Consider the following 17,500-nt stretch of genomic DNA (forward strand, 5'->3'; position numbering starts at 1 on the left):
CTGAACAATTCCCCTCTCGAAGGAAGGCCTCGGCCTTAATCGTCCACGACAAACAGCTCGACGAGGCATGAAGCACCCACGGGAGCCGGAGCATGACGATGCAGAGTCTCGGTTCACAGGAGCCTGGGAAGAACATCCCGTACGGAACCCTTTACCCGAAAACATCCGAACCGCACATGCTCGCGACAGTCCTGCCGTTAGAGAATGCACCGTGCACGCGACCGAGTAAGGCCACTCAGAGACATCCATTTCCCAGGTATATGCCCCCTACGCACTTTTGGTGGCGCAACTCGCACGAACAGTCCCACCTCGACCCCGTAAACAAGCTTTTTTGCCTCGAAGAGTTCGTCGGAGACGAAGAAGCAACCTTCAGTGCAAACGTAGCACTCTTTTGTGCAACCGCCCAAACAACGCCCCCTCTACCCTCTGTCGAAACACTCGGCATTGCTGCTCCCTAAGGTGAGCTTCTCCTCATAGGCAATTCCGCTCTTATCCGGTCACGTTTGTGTGCCCGAATTTCGCAAGGCAACCTCCATGGGACATGGAAAAGACTCGAGAAGAGAGCTCGCTCACGGGAGAGAGAAGCCAAGGAGACCACGAGAGTGCTGAGAGTGGGACAGCGCTGAATAGGCGGGAGAAGCCTGCGCGTATAAACGGAGATATATATCCAATTGCAACGAAGGAACGTGCCAAAGATCGAGAACAATGGCAGAAATGCTAGTAACGTGCACTTCGGGACCAACGCATCACCGGAAGACAACCGCCAAACATCGAAAGAGTCGCGATGCTCCGCAACCTACGTGCAAAGCGGTCGCACACCGGGTAAGGGAGTGAGAGCCCCAAACATAGCTGGGCGAGGCGCTCACTCCGCTCTTTAATATCTCGTTAATACCGCCAAGGAAATGGCACAAGCACACACACACAAGCATCCTCGGAAGAGGACAGTTCGAGTGACAGGTCAAATCCAAGAGTTCCGAAGACTACCTCCAGGAACAATCGGGAACAAGACCGATTACAAGTCGTCGAGTCTGTTACTGGGCGAACACGAGATGCGCACAGGAAATCGATCAGCCCTCACAATGGCCCAAGGCCAGAGATCGGACTGCTACGATTTACCCCAACAATCATCGTGCCACTCTTCGCAGAGAGGTGATAGACGCCAACGAGCCCGCGCATAGCAATCGAGGTGTAAAAAGGGCGTTGAAGGCAGGAAGCCTGGACGAAAGAGGCTACGAGGTCACCTCGAAGCGGTCTAAGAATCGGGCGCACTTGGGGCGACTACCAGTGCCAACCCCTTATCCCGCGGTGCGTCCGACACACAGAAATTTCCAAGGCGGCCAAGGAGCCTCCCCGCATAGCAATCGGGGTGTGAGGTTACGGATGCAGCATTGATAGCAATCGAGGTGTGAGGCGAAGGATGCAGAAGTGAGAGCCGAGGGATGTAGCAGAGATAGCAATCGGGGTGTGTGATGCAGAAGAGATAGCAATCGAGGTGTGCGGTGGGAAGGGCCCAGCAGCCAGAATGCATGAAGCGACGGATGAAGCAGTGATGACAACCGGGCTGTGAGGAGAGGAGGGATGCAGCCAAGAAAGCAATCAGGGCTCGAGGCAAGGGATGCATCAAGGATAGCAATCATGTTGTGAGGCGAGATTCCAAAGGCTAAACGTGAGAGGCTGCAGGGTCGACTCAGAGAGGTCTATGCATGTGAGAGGCTGAAAGCAAGGTCGACTCGGAGCGGTCTATGCATCGGGCGCGCTTGGGGCGACTACCAGTGCCAACCCCTTATCCCGCGACGCGTCCGACAAAGAGAACGTTCCAAGGCGGCAGAGGAGGTTACCAGCCGAAGGATGCAGTAGCAATAACAGGTATAGTTCCGCGGCGGCCGAGAAGACTCACCGCATAGGAATCGGGATGCGAGGCGAGGGATGCGGCGGGAAGGCCCCGACGGCTAAACGGAAGAGGCTGCAGGGCCGCCTCGGAATGGTCCAAGCATCGGATGCGATTGGGACGACTACCAGTGCCAACCCCTTATCCCGCGATGCGTCCGATACACAGATAGTTCCAAGGCGGCCGAGGAGCCTCACCGCATATCAATCGGGGTGCGAGGCGAGGGATGGGGCGGGAAGGCCCCAACGGCTAGACGGAAGAGGCTTCAGGGCCACCTCGGAATGGTCCAAGCATCGGACGCGCTTGGGGCGACTGCCAGTGCCAACCCCTTATCCCGCGATGCGTCCGATACACAGATGGTTCCAAGGCGGCCGAGGAGCCTCACCGCATAGCAATCGGGGGTGCGAGGCGAGGGATGGGGCGGGAAGGCCCCAACGGCTAGACGGAAGAGGCTTCAGGGCCGCCTAGGAATGGTCCAAGCATCGGACACGCTTGGGGCGACTACCAGTGACAGCCCCCTATCCCGCGATGCGTCCGATACGAAGATGGTTCCAAGGCGGCCGAGGAGCCTCACCGCATAGCAATCGGGGTGCGAGGTGGGGGATGCGGCGAGATGGCCCCAACGGCTAGACGGAAGAGGCCACAGGGCCGCGTCGGAATAGTCCAAGCATCGGACGCGCTTGGGGCGACTACCAGTGACAACCCCTTATCCCGCGATGCGTCCGATACGAAGATAGTTCCAAGGCGGCCGAGGAGCCTCACCGCATAGCAATCGGGGTGCGAGGTGGGGGATGCGGCGAGATGGCCCCAACGGCTAGACGGAAGAGGCTGCAGGGCCGCCTCGGAATAGTCCAAGCATCGGACGCGCTTGGGGCCACTACCAGTGACAACCCCTTATCCCGCGATGCGTCCGATACGAAGATAGTTCCAAGGCGGCCGAAGAGCCTCACCGCATAGCAATCGGGGTGCGAGGTGGGGGATGCGGCGAGATGGCCCCAACGGCTAGACGGAAGAGGCCACAGGGCCGCCTCGGAATAGTCCAAGCATCGGACGCGCTTGGGGCGACTACCAGTGACAACCCCTTATCCCGCGATGCGTCCGATACGAAGATAGTTCCCAGGCGGCCGAGGAGCCTCACCGCATAGCAATCGGGGTGCGAGGCGAGGGATGCGGCGAGATGGCCCCAAAGGCTAGACGGAAGAGGCTGCAGGGCTGCCTCGGAATAGTCCAAGCATCGGACGCGCTTGGGGCGACTACCACTGCCAACCCCTTATCCCGCGATGCGTCCGATACACAGATAGTTCCGAGGCGGCCGAGGAGGTGGGGGATGCAGCGAGATGGCCCCAACGGCTAGACGGAAGAGGCTGCAGGGCCGCCTCGGAATAGTCCAAGCATCGGACGCGCTTGGGGCGACTACCAGTGACAACCCCTTATCCCGCGATGCGTCCGATACACAGATAGTTCCGAGGCGGCCAAGGAGCCTCACCGCATAGCAATCGTGGTGCGAGGTGGGGGATGCGGCGAGATGGCCCCAACGGCTAGACGGAAGAGGCTGCAGGGCCGCCTCGGAATGGTCCAAGCATCGGATGCGCTTGGGGCGACTACCACTGCCAACCCCTTATCCCGCGATGCGTCCGATACACAGATAGTTCCAAGGCGGCCGAGGAGCCTCACAGCATAGCAATCAGGGTGCGAGGCGAGGGATGCGGCGAGAAAGCCCCAACGGCTAGAGGGAAGAGGCTTCAGGTCCGCCTCGGAATGGTCCAAGCATCGGACGCGCTTGGGGCGACTACCAGTGACAACCCCTTATCCCGCGACGCGTCCGATACACAGATAGTTCCAAGGCGGCCGAGGAGCCTCACCGCATAGCAATCGGGGTGCGAGGCGAGGGATGCGGCGAGAAGGACCCAACGGCTACACGGAAGAGGCTTCGGGGCCGCCTCGGAATGGTCCAAGCATCGGACGCGCTTGGGGCGACTACCAGTGACAACCCCTTATCCCGCGACGCGTCCGATACACAGATAGTTCCAAGGCGGCCGAGGAGCCTCACCGCATAGCAATCGGGGTGCGAGGCGAGGGATGCGGCGAGAAGGACCCAACGGCTAGACGGAAGAGGCTTCGGGGCCGCCTCGGAATGGTCCAAGCATCGGACGCGCTTGGGGCGACTACCAGTGACAACCCCTTATCCCGCGACGCGTCCGATACACAGATAGTTCCAAGGCGGCCGAGGAGCCTCACCGCATAGCAATCGGGGTGCGAGGCGAGGGATGCGGCGAGAAGGACCCAACGGCTAGACGGAAGAGGCTTCGGGTCCGCCTCGGAATGGTCCAAGCATCGGACGCGCTTGGGGCGACTACCAGTGACAACCCCTTATCCCGCGACGCGTCCGATACACAGATAGTTCCAAGGCGGCCGAGGAGCCTCACCGCATAGCAATCGGGGTGCGAGGCGAGGGATGCGGCGAGAAGGACCCAACGGCTAGACGGAAGAGGCTTCGGGTCCGCCTCGGAATGGTCCAAGCATCGGACGCGCTTGGGGCGACTACCAGTGACAACCCCTTATCCCGCGACGCGTCCGATACACAGATAGTTCCAAGGCGGCCGAGGAGCCTCACCGCATAGCAATCGGGGTGCGAGGCGAGGGATGCGGCGAGAAGGACCCAACGGCTAGACGGAAGAGGCTTCGGGTCCGCCTCGGAATGGTCCAAGCATCGGACGCGCTTGGGGCGACTACCAGTGACAACCCCTTATCCCGCGACGCGTCCGATACACAGATAGTTCCGAGGCGGCCGAGGAGCCTCACCGCATAGCAATCGGGGTGCGAGGCGAAGGATGCGGCGAGAAGGACCCAACGGCTAGACGGAAGAGGCTTCGGGTCCGCCTCGGAATGGTCCAAGCATCGGACGCGCTTGGGGCGACTACCAGTGACAACCCCTTATCCCGCGACGCGTCCGATACACAGATAGTTCCAAGGCGGCCGAGGAGCCTCACCGCATAGCAATCGGGGTGCGAGGCGAGGGATGCGGCGAGAAGGACCCAACGGCTAGACGGAAGAGGCTTCAGGGCCGCCTCGGAATGGTCCAAGCATCGAACGCGCTTGGGGCGACTACCAGTGACAACCCCTTATCCCGCGACGCGTCCGATACACAGATAGTTCCGAGGCGGCCGAGGAGCCTCACCGCATAGCAATCGGGGTGCGAGGCGAGGGATGCGGCGAGAAGGACCCAACGGCTAGACGGAAGAGGCTTCAGGGCCGCCTCGGAATGGTCCAAGCATCGGACGCGCTTGGGGCGACTACCAGTGACAACCCCTTATCCCGCGACGCGTCCGATACACAGATAGTTCCGAGGCGGCCGAGGAGCCTCACCGCATAGCAATCGGGGTGCGAGGCGAGGGATGCGGCGAGAAGGACCCAACGGCTAGACGGAAGAGGCTTCAGGGCCGCCTCGGAATGGTCCAAGCATCGGACGCGCTTGGGGCGACTACCAATGACAACCCCTTATCCCGCGACGCGTCCGATACACAGATAGTTCCGAGGCGGCCGAGGAGCCTCACCGCATAGCAATCGGGGTGCGAGGCGAGGGATGCGGCGAGAAGGACCCAACGGCTAGACGGAAGAGGCTTCAGGGCCGCCTCGGAATGGTCCAAGCATCGGACGCGCTTGGGGCGACTACCAGTGACAACCCCTTATCCCGCGACGCGTCCGATACACAGATAGTTCCGAGGCGGCCGAGGAGCCTCACCGCATAGCAATCGGGGTGCGAGGCGAGGGATGCGGCGAGAAGGACCCAACGGCTAGACGGAAGAGGCTTCAGGGCCGCCTCGGAATGGTCCAAGCATCGGACGCGCTTGGGGCGACTACCGTTGCCAACCCCTTATCCCGCGATGCGTCTGATACACAGATAGTTCCGAGGCGGCCGAGGAGCCTCACCGCATAGCAATCGGGTTGCGAGGCAGATTATTGGGAAGGGAACCCCCTGGGATGCGGCTCAAGCAGTGCCCAAAGGGACTGGAATGCGGAATCACATCGAGAGACCCAAATGCTATACGAGGGCTCAAATCGAATTATCGATTTGGCCACGACATGGACGCATCGGAACGACTACCTTTGCCGAACCACTCGCAATTGCATCCATACCGAAACCAATAGACATTTCCGTTAGAGCCCTCGCATAGCATTCGGGAATCTCGCATGCCCCTCTAAATCGACCAATGCTGGCGCTCAATGAAAATCCGAGCGCTACCACCGTTCGAGCGCCAGCATTGGTCGAGTTAGAGGGGCACGGGGGAGAATGCTCCAGTCAACACCTCCCCTATATAAGTTATTTGTCCGATTCTCGCACAACCGTAGTCTGCCTCGTCGAATCAAACAACGGTCCCAGATTCCGACTTCCGTTCCGTAGAGACCCAAAAGCTAGATGGAGGCTCGCAAGAAAGAGAGTCGGCGCATAGCAATCGGGTTTCTCGAACGTTTAGGGACCGAGCTCACTTGCGGATAGGGCAAAATCCGCCAAGCAACCCAAAAGCTAGACGGGGGCTCGAATCGAATCGCCTAGGCGGCCACAACAACGACGTGTTGGATCGACTACCAGTGCCAAACCATTCAGCAAGACTAGTCTGTGTCGAGGCCGGATAGAGATTCTCAGAGAGCGCCCGCATAGCATTTAGGAGACCTGCCGCGTCCCTCACACTCGACAAATGGTGGTGCACGTTTATAAATCCGAGCGATCCCAACCCTTTCAAGCACCAACATCGGTCGAGATAGAGGGGCACGGAGGGGGCTGCGTGAGACAACACAGTCCCCTATATAAGTTATTTGTCCGATTCTCACACATCCGAAGAATGGTCATCAAATCGGACAACAGCCCAAACTTCCGACTTCCGTCCCAGAAAGCCCAAGAGCTATCTAAAACGTTCATGGCCGGAACTCGATCGCGGCTATACCAGTCCGCCAAGCAACCCTAAAGCTAGACTGGAGCTCTAGTCGAATCACCTCTGTGGCCATTGCAAGGACGTGTTGGAGCGACTACCATTGCCGAACCATTCCGCAGGTCGAGTCCATACCAAGGCCGCATAGAGATTCACGATGAGCTCCTGCATAGCAATCAGGAGACTTGCCGTGTCCATCACAATCGATAAATCCTGGTGCAAGATTTTTGCATCCGAGCGCTCCAACCAGTCGAGCACCAGCATCAATCGACATAAACGGGCACGGGGGGAGGATGCTCGAGAACACTACCTCCCCTATATAAGTTATTTGTCCGATTCTCAAGCAGCCGAAGTCTGGTCATCGAATCGGGTCAAAGACCACAACTTCCGACTTTACCCACAATGCAAGTCATCGAATCGAACATCGGCCCCCGAGTCGGACTCCATGCGTATGTCAGGTCATCGGACCCAAATTCCGCCTTCCTGCGCATGGCGGGCCATCAATATCAACTCGGTCATCGGACCCAAACTCCGCCTTTTTGCGTATGGCACGCCTTCAAATCGGTCATCGGACCCAAATTCCGCCTTCCTGTGCATGGCGGGCCATCAACATCAACTCGGTCATCGGACCCAAATTCCGCCTTTCTGCGCATGGCACGCCATCAACTCGTCATCGGACCCAAATTCCGCCTTCCTGCGCATGGCAGGTCATCGGACACAAATTCAGACCTCGCCAATATGCCTACGTATCGAATCGGTCATCGGACCCAACTTCCGACTTCATCCATACTGTAGGGTCTTTGAGGTTGGCGCGGTGCGCTCAACCCAGGGAGTCGACCCATCGAAGCATACACCTCCCCTATATAAGCTATTTGTCCGATTCCCACACCTGTGTAGTTTGCACCTCTGACCAGGACATCGACCCCAACTTCCGAACTCGACTGCAACGACGGCACCAGCGCCTTGGTGCGCACCTTGCGACGCACAGTCCCAACATTCGCCTTCCTGCACATGGCAGGTCATCGGACCCAAATTCCGACCTCGCGAGTATGCCTACATATCGAATCGGTCATCGGACCCAACTTCCGACTTCATCCATACCGTAGGGTCTTTGAGGTTGGCGCGGTGCGCTCAACCCGGGGAGTCGACCCAACGAAGCATACACCTCCCCTATATAAGCTATTTGTCCGATTCCCACACCTGTGTAGTTTGCACCTCCGATCAAGACATCGACCCCAACTTCCGAACTCGCCTCCAACGACCGAACCAGCGCCTTGGTGCGCACCTTGCAACGCACAGTGCCAACATTCGCCTTCCTGCACGTGGCAGGTCATCGGACCCAAATTCCGACCTCGCGAGTATGCCTACATATCGAATCGGTCATCGGACCCAACTTCCGACTTCATCCATACCGTAGGGTCTTTGAGGTTGGCGCGGTGCGCTCAACCCGGGGAGTCGACCCAACGAAGCATACACCTCCCCTATATAAGCTATTTGTCCGATTCCCACACCTGTGTAGCTTGCACCTCCGATCAGGACATCGACCCCAACTTCCGAACTCGACTAAAAAGACCGCACCAGCGCCTTGGTGTGCACCTTGCAACGCACAGTGTCAACATTCGCCTTCCTGCACATGGCAGGTCATCGGACCCAAATTCCGACCTCATGAGCATACCTACTAATCGAATCGGTCATCGGACCCAACTTCCGACTTCATCCATACCGTAGGGTCTTTGAGGTTGGCGCGGTGCGCTCAACCTGGGGAGTCGACCCATCGAAGCATACACCTCCCCTATATAAGCTATTTGTCCGATTCCGACACCTGTGTAGTTTGCACCTCCGCTCAGGACATCGACCCCAACTTCCGAACTCGCCTGCAACGACCGAACCAGCGCCTTGGTGCGCACCAAAAGTGCGCACTTTTGGAGGGCACTTTTCTGCGCTCCAAAGGTGCGCACTTTTGGAGGGCACTTTTTGGAGGGCACTTTTCTGCGCTCCAAAGGTGCGCACTTTTGGAGGGCACTTTTTGGAGGGCACTTTTCTGCGCTCCAAAGGTGCGCACTTTTGGAGGGCACTTTTTGGAGGGCACTTTTCTGCGCTCCAAAGGTGCGCACTTTTGGAGGGCACTTTTTGGAGGGCACTTTTCTGCGCTCCAAAGGTGCGCACTTTTGGAGGGCACTTTTTGGAGGGCACTTTTCTGCGCTCCAAAGGTGCGCACTTTTGGAGGGCACTTTTTGGAGGGCACTTTTCTGCGCTCCAAAGGTGCGCACTTTTGGAGGGCACTTTTTGGAGGGCACTTTTCTGCGCTCCAAAGGTGCGCACTTTTGGAGGGCACTTTTTGGAGGGCACTTTTCTGCGCTCCAAAGGTGCGCACTTTTGGAGGGCACTTTTTGGAGGGCACTTTTCTGCGCTCCAAAGGTGCGCACTTTTGGAGGGCACTTTTTGGAGGGCACTTTTCTGCGCTCCAAAGGTGCGCACTTTTGGAGGGCACTTTTGTGCACTCCAAAGGTGCGCACTTTTGGAGGGCACTTTTCCTGTGCTCCAAAGGTGCACACCTAGGTGAGCACCTTCGACCACACCTTGTAGCACACCAAACTCTGACTTTCGACTTCATCCGCAATGCAGGGTCTTTGAGGTTGGCGCAATGCGCACAACCAGGGGAGTCGACCCATCAAACCCAACACCTCCCCTATATAAGCTATTTGTCTGATTCTCATACATGCGTAGCCTGCAGGAGCAATTAGGACATCGACCCCAACTTTCGGCTTCTAAACGAAAACAAGGTCTTTGAGGTTGGTGTAATGCGAACAACTAGGGGAGTCAACCCATCAAACCCAACACCTCCCCTATATAAGCTATTTGTCTGATTCTCATACATGTGTAGTCTACAGGAGCAATTAGGACATCGACCCCAACTTTTGACTTCTTAACGAAAACAAGGTCTTTGAGGTTGACGTAATGCGCACAACCAGGGGAGTCGACCCATCAAACCCAACACCTCCCCTATATAAGCTATTTGTCCGATTCTCATACATGTGTAGCCTGCAGGAGCCATTAGGACATTGACCCCAACTTTTGACTTCTTAACGAAAACAAGGTCTTTGAGGTTGGCGTAATGCGCACAACCAAGGGAGTTGACCCATCAAACCCAACACCTCCCCTATATAAGCTATTTGTCTGATTCTCATACATGTGTAGCCTGCAACAACGATTAGGACATCCACCCCAACTTCTGAATTCGTCTGCGTTGACCGCACCAAAGGTGCACGCCTTGGTGCTCACCAAAATCCGACTTCCGACTTCTTCTGCTATGCGGGGTCTTTGAGGTTGGCGCAGTGCGCACAACCAGGGGAGTCAACCCACCGAATGCAACACCTCCCCTATATAAGCTATTTGTCTGATTCTCATACATGCGTAGACTGCAGCAATGATTAGGACATCCACCCCAACTTTTGACTTCTTAAACAAGACAGGGTCTTTGAAGTTGGTGCAGTGCACACAACCAGGGGAGTCGACCCATCAAACGCAACACCTCCCCTATATAAAGCTATTTGTCCGATTCTCATACGTGTAGTCTGCAGCAGCGATTAGGACATCGACCCCAACTTCCGAATTCGTTTGCATTGACCGCACCAAAGGTGCACGCCTTGGTGTGCACCCTGGAGTGCACTTTGGTGCTCACCTCGGTGCACACTTTGGTGTGCACCTCGGTGTGCACCAAAGGTGCGCACCTTGGAGCGCACCAAAGGTGTACACTTTGGAGCGCACCACATAGGGTCTTTGAGAGGTTGGCGCAGTGCGCACACCAAGGTGGGTGTTGAGGTGCGTGCCGAGGTGGGTGGGTGCTAGGGTGCGCTCCATGGTGGGTGCCAGGGTGGGTGCGTGCTAGGGTGGATTCCAAAGAGGGTCATAGGGTGGGTGCCAAGGTGGGTTGGTGATATAGTGGGTTCAAAGGTGGGTACTAGGGTGGGTTCCAAGGTGGGTCACAAGTTGGGTGCCAGGATGCGTGGGTGTTAGGTTGGGTGCCAAGGTGGGCTCCTGCGTGGGTGGGTGCTAGGGTGGGTTTCAAGGTGGACGCGAGGGCGGGTGCCAAGGTGGGTAACAAGTTGGGTGTTAGGATGGGTGAGTGCTAGAGTGGGTGCCAAGGTGGGTGGGTGCTAAGGTGGATGCCAAGGTGGTTCACAGGGTGGGTGGGTTCTAGGGTGAGTTCCAAGGTGGGTCACAGGTTCAGTGCTAGGGTGGGTGTCAAGGCGGGTGTCGAGGTGCCTGGGTGCTAGGGTGTGGATGCCAATGTGGGTCATAGGGTGGGTACTAGGGTGGGCTGCAATGTGGGTGCCAAGGTGGGTAACATGCTCGGTGGGTTCTAAATTGGGTGCCAGGGTGGGTGTGCACCCACCTTGCCCGAGGTGGGTGCCAAGGTGCCAGTGTGGGTGGGTGCTAAGGTGGATGCCAAGGTGGGTGAGAAGGTGGGTGATAGGTTGAGTGGTAGGATGGGTGGGTGCCAAGATGGGTCACAGGGTGGGTGCAAGGGTGGGTAGGTGCTAGGGTTGGTGTCAGGGTGGGTGGGTGCTAGGTTGGGTTCCAAGGTGGGTGCGAGGGTGAGTGTCAAGGTGGGTCACAGGTTAGGTGCTAGGATGGGTGAGTGCTAGGGTGCAAAGGTGCCAGGGTGGGTGCTAGGATGGGTCGATGCTAGGGTGAGTGGCAAGGTGGGTCCACAAGTGTCAAGGTGGGTGCCGAGGTGGGTGCCAAGTCGGCGACTGCTATGGTGGATGCCAAGGTGGGTCACGGGGTGGGTGCCAAGTTGCTAGGTTGGGTTCCAAGGTGGGTGCCAACGTGGGTGCTAGGGTGCGTGGGTTAAAGGGTGTGTCACAACGTGGGTGCCAGGATGGGTGCGCACCCACACTGGCCAAGACGGGTGCGGGTGCAAGGTTGGGTTCCAAGCCCGGTCACAGGCTGGGTGCTAGGATGGGTGGGTGCCAAGGTGGGCACCAGGGTGGGTGCACCCACCCTGGCCAAGGTGGGTCACGGGGTGGGTCCTAGGGTGGGTAACGGGGTGGGTACTAAGGTGCGTGCCAAGGTGGGTCATAGGGTGGGTGCCAAGGTGGGCACCAGGGTGGGTGTGCACCAACCCTAGCCAGGGTAGGTCACGGGGTGGTTGTCGGGGTGGGCGTCAAGGAGCCAAGGTGGGTGGCAAGTAGCCAAGTTGCGTGCCAAGGTGGGTGTCGGGGTGGGTGCCAAGGATCCAAGGTGGGTGCCAAGGAACCAAGGTGGGTGTCTGGGTGGGTGCCGAGGTGGGAGCCAGGGTGGGTCCCAAGGTGAGTGCAAAGGTGGGTGCCAGGGTCAAGGTGAGTGCCAATGTGGGTTCCAAGGTGCCAGGGTCAGGGTGAGTGCCAATGTGGGTTCAAAGGTGCTAAGTTGGGTGCGAGGTTGGGTGCGAGGGTGGGTGGGTGCCAAGGTGTGCTAGGTGGAAGCCCGGGTGGGTCGGCATCCCATGGGTGTCGAGTTGGGTGCCTGATGGGTGCTTCTTGTCAAGTTTTAGTCGTCGGGACTCATTTCGAGCCTTAGAGGTCGTTTCTTGTCCGGTTGCCCTGTCTTCGACCTGGGAACCCAATTTTGGTCCTCGGGTCCCATTTTTTTTTGTCTCGCATCCCACTTTTGGCCTGTGGCCTTTTCGGGGTCGATTCTCGTTTTGGGCATCAGAGCATGTTTCTTCTCCTAAAACCCAATATTTGTTTATTAAGTCTCGGAACACATTTTTGTTCTCGTGGACCCATCATGGGTCTTGGAACGCATTTGTGGTCCTTGGGTCCCATTTTGCATCCCGAAACTTGTGTTTTGGTGCTTGATCCCTATTTTGGGTGCCCACCTTGCACCAAGTGCGCACCCGGGGCAAACCGAGCGCCTTGGTGCACCGGGGCAAGATCGAGCGTGCACCCGAGGCGCCCCGAACATGCACCAAGGTGCACTCGGCCCACATGTGAGCGCAGGTCGTTGCGCCCGAGGTGGTGTGTGGGCACCGCGTTGCAGACGGGACACTGCACGCACACGACGCCCCCTCCAGGTGCACGCACGTAGGCCGGGCCGGGTGCACACCCGACGCCCTAGCAAGGTGCGCGCACCCGGGCAGGGCTCACACTTGGCGAACGGGGCGCACTTCGCGAGGGAGGGTGTGCACCTCGACGGGGGTGGGTGGCCGGGGTGGATTCGCACGTGGGTCGCGGTTTGCTAAGTACACACTGCGACAAGCTCATAACGGGTGCGATCATACCAGCATTAGTGCACCGGATCCCATCAGAACTCCGCAGTTAAGCGCGCTTGGGCCGGAGTAGTACTGGGATGGGTGACCTCCCGGGAAGTCCCGGTGTTGCACCCTTTTTTAGTTTTTCGCCGGGCGTCGCAATGCTATTTGAATAAACCTTTTGCCCGTTTGCGTTCTCGTCGGGGCCGGGCCGGGCCGGGGTGCGCTGCCCGCACTACCGCGCGCGCGGGGGGCGACACCGAGCGCGCACCCGAGGCACCCCGAGCACACAGGCCACGGTGCAACCCGGGCGTTGTGCGCGCACCCCGGTGCGCCCGAGGTGCTGCGCGCGCACCCAGGTGAAATCGGTGTGCACCTCGGCCAGTGCGCGCTCGGTCGAGTCGCGCACGTTGGCCAAGGTGCACGGTGATGTTTCTTACTCTAAGGTTCCGCACCAGACGCCCGGGACAGGTGAGCGAAGCTGGGCGGGGCCGGGGTGCGCGGCCGGGGCAGGTGCACGCAGCTGGAGAGAGCTTTGGAGCACACTTCGGAGCGCACCAATGATGCGCTCCATTCAAAAGTTTCCTGAAAAGGCAAAAAAAGTTGAGATTATAGAATTTCCCACTTGAGAGATTGTAAAAAAAAAAAATTTAAAATGAAGGAAACGCGGGTGCCAAGGTGTGCGCAGCCCAGCCAAGGTGTGCGCACCAAGGCGCCCACCCTGGCGAAGGTGCACGCAAGGTGCGCACCCGAGGCAAACCGGACAATTAACCCAACTTTCGACTTCGCGCGCACCTTGGAGCGCACTTCGGAGCGCTCCTTGGTGCGCACCAATCTTGGGCACCTCGGAGTGCACCATGGCGCCCACCAAGGTGCGCACCCGGGGCAAACCGAGCTCCGACTTCGTGCGCACCTTGGAGCGCACGAAAGGTGCGCACCATGGCGCCCACCAAGGTGCGCAGCCCAGCCAAGGCGTGCGCATCAAGGTGCGCACCCTGGCGAAGGTGCGCACCCGGGGCAAACCGAGCTCCGACTTCGTGCGCACCTTGGAGCGCACAAAAGGTGCGCAACCCAGCCAAGGTGTGCGCACCCCGGTCAAACCGAGCTCCGAATCGTGCGCACCAGAGGTGCACGCCATCGTGCGCACCTTGGAGCACACTTCGGAGCCCTCCTTGGTGCGCGCCGATGTTGCGCACCTCGGAGCGCACCCGGGGAAAACAATGCAATTAACCCGACTTTCGACTTCGTGGGCACCTCGGAGCGCTCTCGGGTTCGCACCTCGGAGCACACCGAGGTGCGCACCTTTGATGCGCTGCCTTCACCAATTTCCAGAAAAGGCAAGAAAACATTGAGAAGGTGTGCGCACCGAGGTGCCCACCCTGGCGAAGGTGCACGCGAGGTGCGCACCCGGGGCAAACCGGGCTCCGACTTCGTGCACGCCGCACCTTGGAGCACACTTCGGAGCGCTCCTTGGTGCGCACCAGGGCGCGCAACCCAGCCGAGGTGCCCACCCCGGCGAAGGTGCACGCGAGGTGCGCACCCGGGGCAAACCGGGCTCCGACTTCGTGCACGCCATGGTGCCCACCGCGGCGAAGGTGCACGCGAGGTGCGCACCCGGGGCAAACCGGGCTCCGACTTCGTGCACGCCGCACCTTGGAGCACACTTCGGAGCGCTCCTTGGTGCGCACCATGGTGCCCACCAGGGCGCGCAACCCCGCCGAAGGTGCACGCGAGGTGCGCACCCGGGGCAAACCGGGCTCCGACTTCGTGCACGCCGCACCTTGGAGCACACTTCGGAGCGCTCCTTGGTGCGCACCATGGTGCCCACCAGGGCGCGCAACCCCGCCGAAGGTGCACGCGAGGTGCGCACCCGGGGCAAACCGGGCTCCGACTTCGTGCACGCCATGGTGCGCACCGCGGCGAAGGTGCGCACCCGGGGCAAACCGGGCTCCGACTTCGTGCACGCCGCACCTTGGAGCACACTTCGGAGCGCTCCTTGGTGCGCACCAGGGCGCGCAACCCAGCCGAGGTGCCCACCCCGGCGAAGGTGCACGCGAGGTGCGTACCCGGGGCAAACCGGGCTCCGACTTCGTGCACGCCGCACCTTGGAGCACACTTCGGAGCGCTCCTTGGTGCGCACCATGGTGCCCACCAGGCCGCGCAACCCAGCCAAGGTGTGCGCACCAAGGTGCACGCGAGGTGCGCACCCGGGGCAAACCGGGGTCCGACTTCGTGCACGCCGCACCTTGGAGCACACATCGGGGCGCTCCCGGGTTCGCACCGGCGTTGCGCACCGTGGTGGGCACCTCGGAGCACACCAAGGTGGGCAGCGAGGTGCGCACCTTTGATGCGATGCCTTCACTAATTTCCATAAAAGGCAAAAAAAAAACGAGATTTTAAAATTTCCGTTTTGAAAGATAGTGAGAAAAAGGGAATGCTGGTGCCATCTTGAGCCCGCCCTGGTGCGCAGCCCAGCCAAGGTGTGCGCACCAAGGTGCCCACCCTGGCGAAGGTGCGCGCCCGGGCAATTAATCCAACTTCCAACTTCGCGCGCGCCAGGGTGGGAGCGCACCCAACAACCGGGCCTGGGAAGAGCCAATGCGAGAAACCCCACCAAACGCTCTGACAAAAAAAGAGGGGGCGCTCCAGTAACCCCGCTTCGGAGCGCACCCTGGGCAAACCCAGCCAAGGTGCCCACCCCGGCCAAGGTGCAGGCGAGGTGCGCACCCGGGGCAAACCGGGCTCCGACAACGTGCACGCCGCACCTTGGAGCACACTTCGTAGCGCTCCCGGGTGCGCACCTCAGAGCACACCAAGGTGGGCAGCGAGGTGCGCACCTTTGATGCGCTGCCTTCACTAATTTCCAGAAAAGGCAAAAAAAAAAGGAGATTTTAAAATTTCCGTTTTGAAAGATAGTGAAAAAAACGGAACGCGCGTGCCATCTTGAGCCCGCCCTGGTGCGCAGCCCAGGTAAGGTGCCCACCCTGGCAAAGGTGCGCACCCGGGCAATTAACCCTACTTCCGACTTCGTGCGCGCCAGGGTGGCAACCGGGCCTCGGAAGAGCCAATGCGAGAAACCCCACCAAACGCTCCGACAAAAAAAGAGGCGGCGCTCCAATAACCCCGCTTCGGAGCGCAGCCGGGGCAAACCCAGCCAAGGTGCCCACCCCGACGAAGGTGCACGCGAGGTGCGCACCCGGGGCAAACCGGGCTCCGACAACGTGCACGCAGCACCTTGGAGCACACTTCGAAGCACTCCCGGGTGCCCACCGGCGTTGCGCACCGTGGTGGGCAGCGAGGTGCGCACCTTTGATGCGCTGCCTTCACTAATTTCCAGAAAAAGGCAAAAAAAAATGAGATTTTAAAATTTCCGTTTTGAAAGATAGTGAAAAAAAAGGAACGCGGGTGCCATCTTGAGCCCGCCCTGGTGCGCAGCCCAGGCAAGGCATGCGCACCAAGGTGCCCACCCGAGGTGCACACCCGGGGCAAACCGGGCTCCGACTTCGTGCAGGCCGCACCTTGGAGCACACTTCGGAGCGCTCCTTGGTGCGCACCATGGTGCCCACCAGGGCGCGCAACCCAGCCGGGCTCCGACTTCGTGCACGCCATGGTGCCCACCGCGGCGAAGGTGCACGCGAGGTGCGCACCCGGGGCAAACCGGGCTCCGACTTCGTGCACGCCGCACCTTGGAGCACACTTCGGAGCGCTCCTTGGTGCGCACCATGGTGCCCACCAGGGCGCGCAACCCAGCCAAGGTGTGCGCACCAAGGTGCACGCGAGGTGCGCACCCGGGGCAAACCGGGGTCCGACTTCGTGCACGCCGCACCTTGGAGCACACATCGGAGCGCTCCCAGGTTCGCACCAGCGTTGCGCACCTTTGATGCGCTGCCTTCACTAATTTCCAGAAAAGGCAAAAAAAAACGAGATTTTAAAATTTCCGTTCTGAAAGATAGTGAAAAAAACGGAACGCGGGTGCCATCTTGAGCCCTTCCTGGTGCGCAGCCCAGGCAAGTTGTGCGCACCAAGGTGCCCACCCTGGCGGAGGTGCGCGCCCGGGGCAATCCGGGCTCCGACTTCGTGCACTGCATGGTGCCCACCAAGGCGCGCAACCCAGCCAAGGTGCCCACCGCAGCGAAGGTGCACGCGAGGTGCGCACCCGAGGTGCACACCCGGGGCAAACCGGGCTCCGACTTCGTGCACGCCGCACCTTGGAGCACACTTCAGAGCGCTCCTTGGTGCGCACCAGGGCGCGCAACCCAACCAAGGTCTGCACACCAAGGTGCTCACCCCGGCGAAGGTGCACGCGAGGTGCGCACCCGGGGCAAACCGGGCTCGGACTTCGTGCACGCCGCACCTTGGGAGCACACATCGGAGCGCTCCCGGGTTCGCACCAGCATTGCGCACCTTTGATGCGCTCCAATAACCCCACTTCGGAGCGCACCAGAA

The 17,500-nt window shown here is 59.7% G+C and overlaps 1 non-coding gene across 1 annotated transcript; it reads left to right on the forward strand.

The window, feature by feature from the left end:
• The first annotated feature begins 13,070 nt into the window (after positions 1-13,070).
• LOC131870140 (5S ribosomal RNA) lies at positions 13,071-13,189 on the forward strand. Its single transcript, XR_009368480.1, has one exon. It is a non-coding gene; the product is annotated as a 5S ribosomal RNA (ribosomal RNA).
• The last annotated feature ends 4,311 nt before the right edge of the window (positions 13,190-17,500 follow it).

Source organism: Cryptomeria japonica, unplaced genomic scaffold (assembly GCF_030272615.1).
Source record: "Cryptomeria japonica unplaced genomic scaffold, Sugi_1.0 HiC_scaffold_296, whole genome shotgun sequence".
Lineage (NCBI taxonomy): Eukaryota > Viridiplantae > Streptophyta > Pinopsida > Cupressales > Cupressaceae > Cryptomeria > Cryptomeria japonica.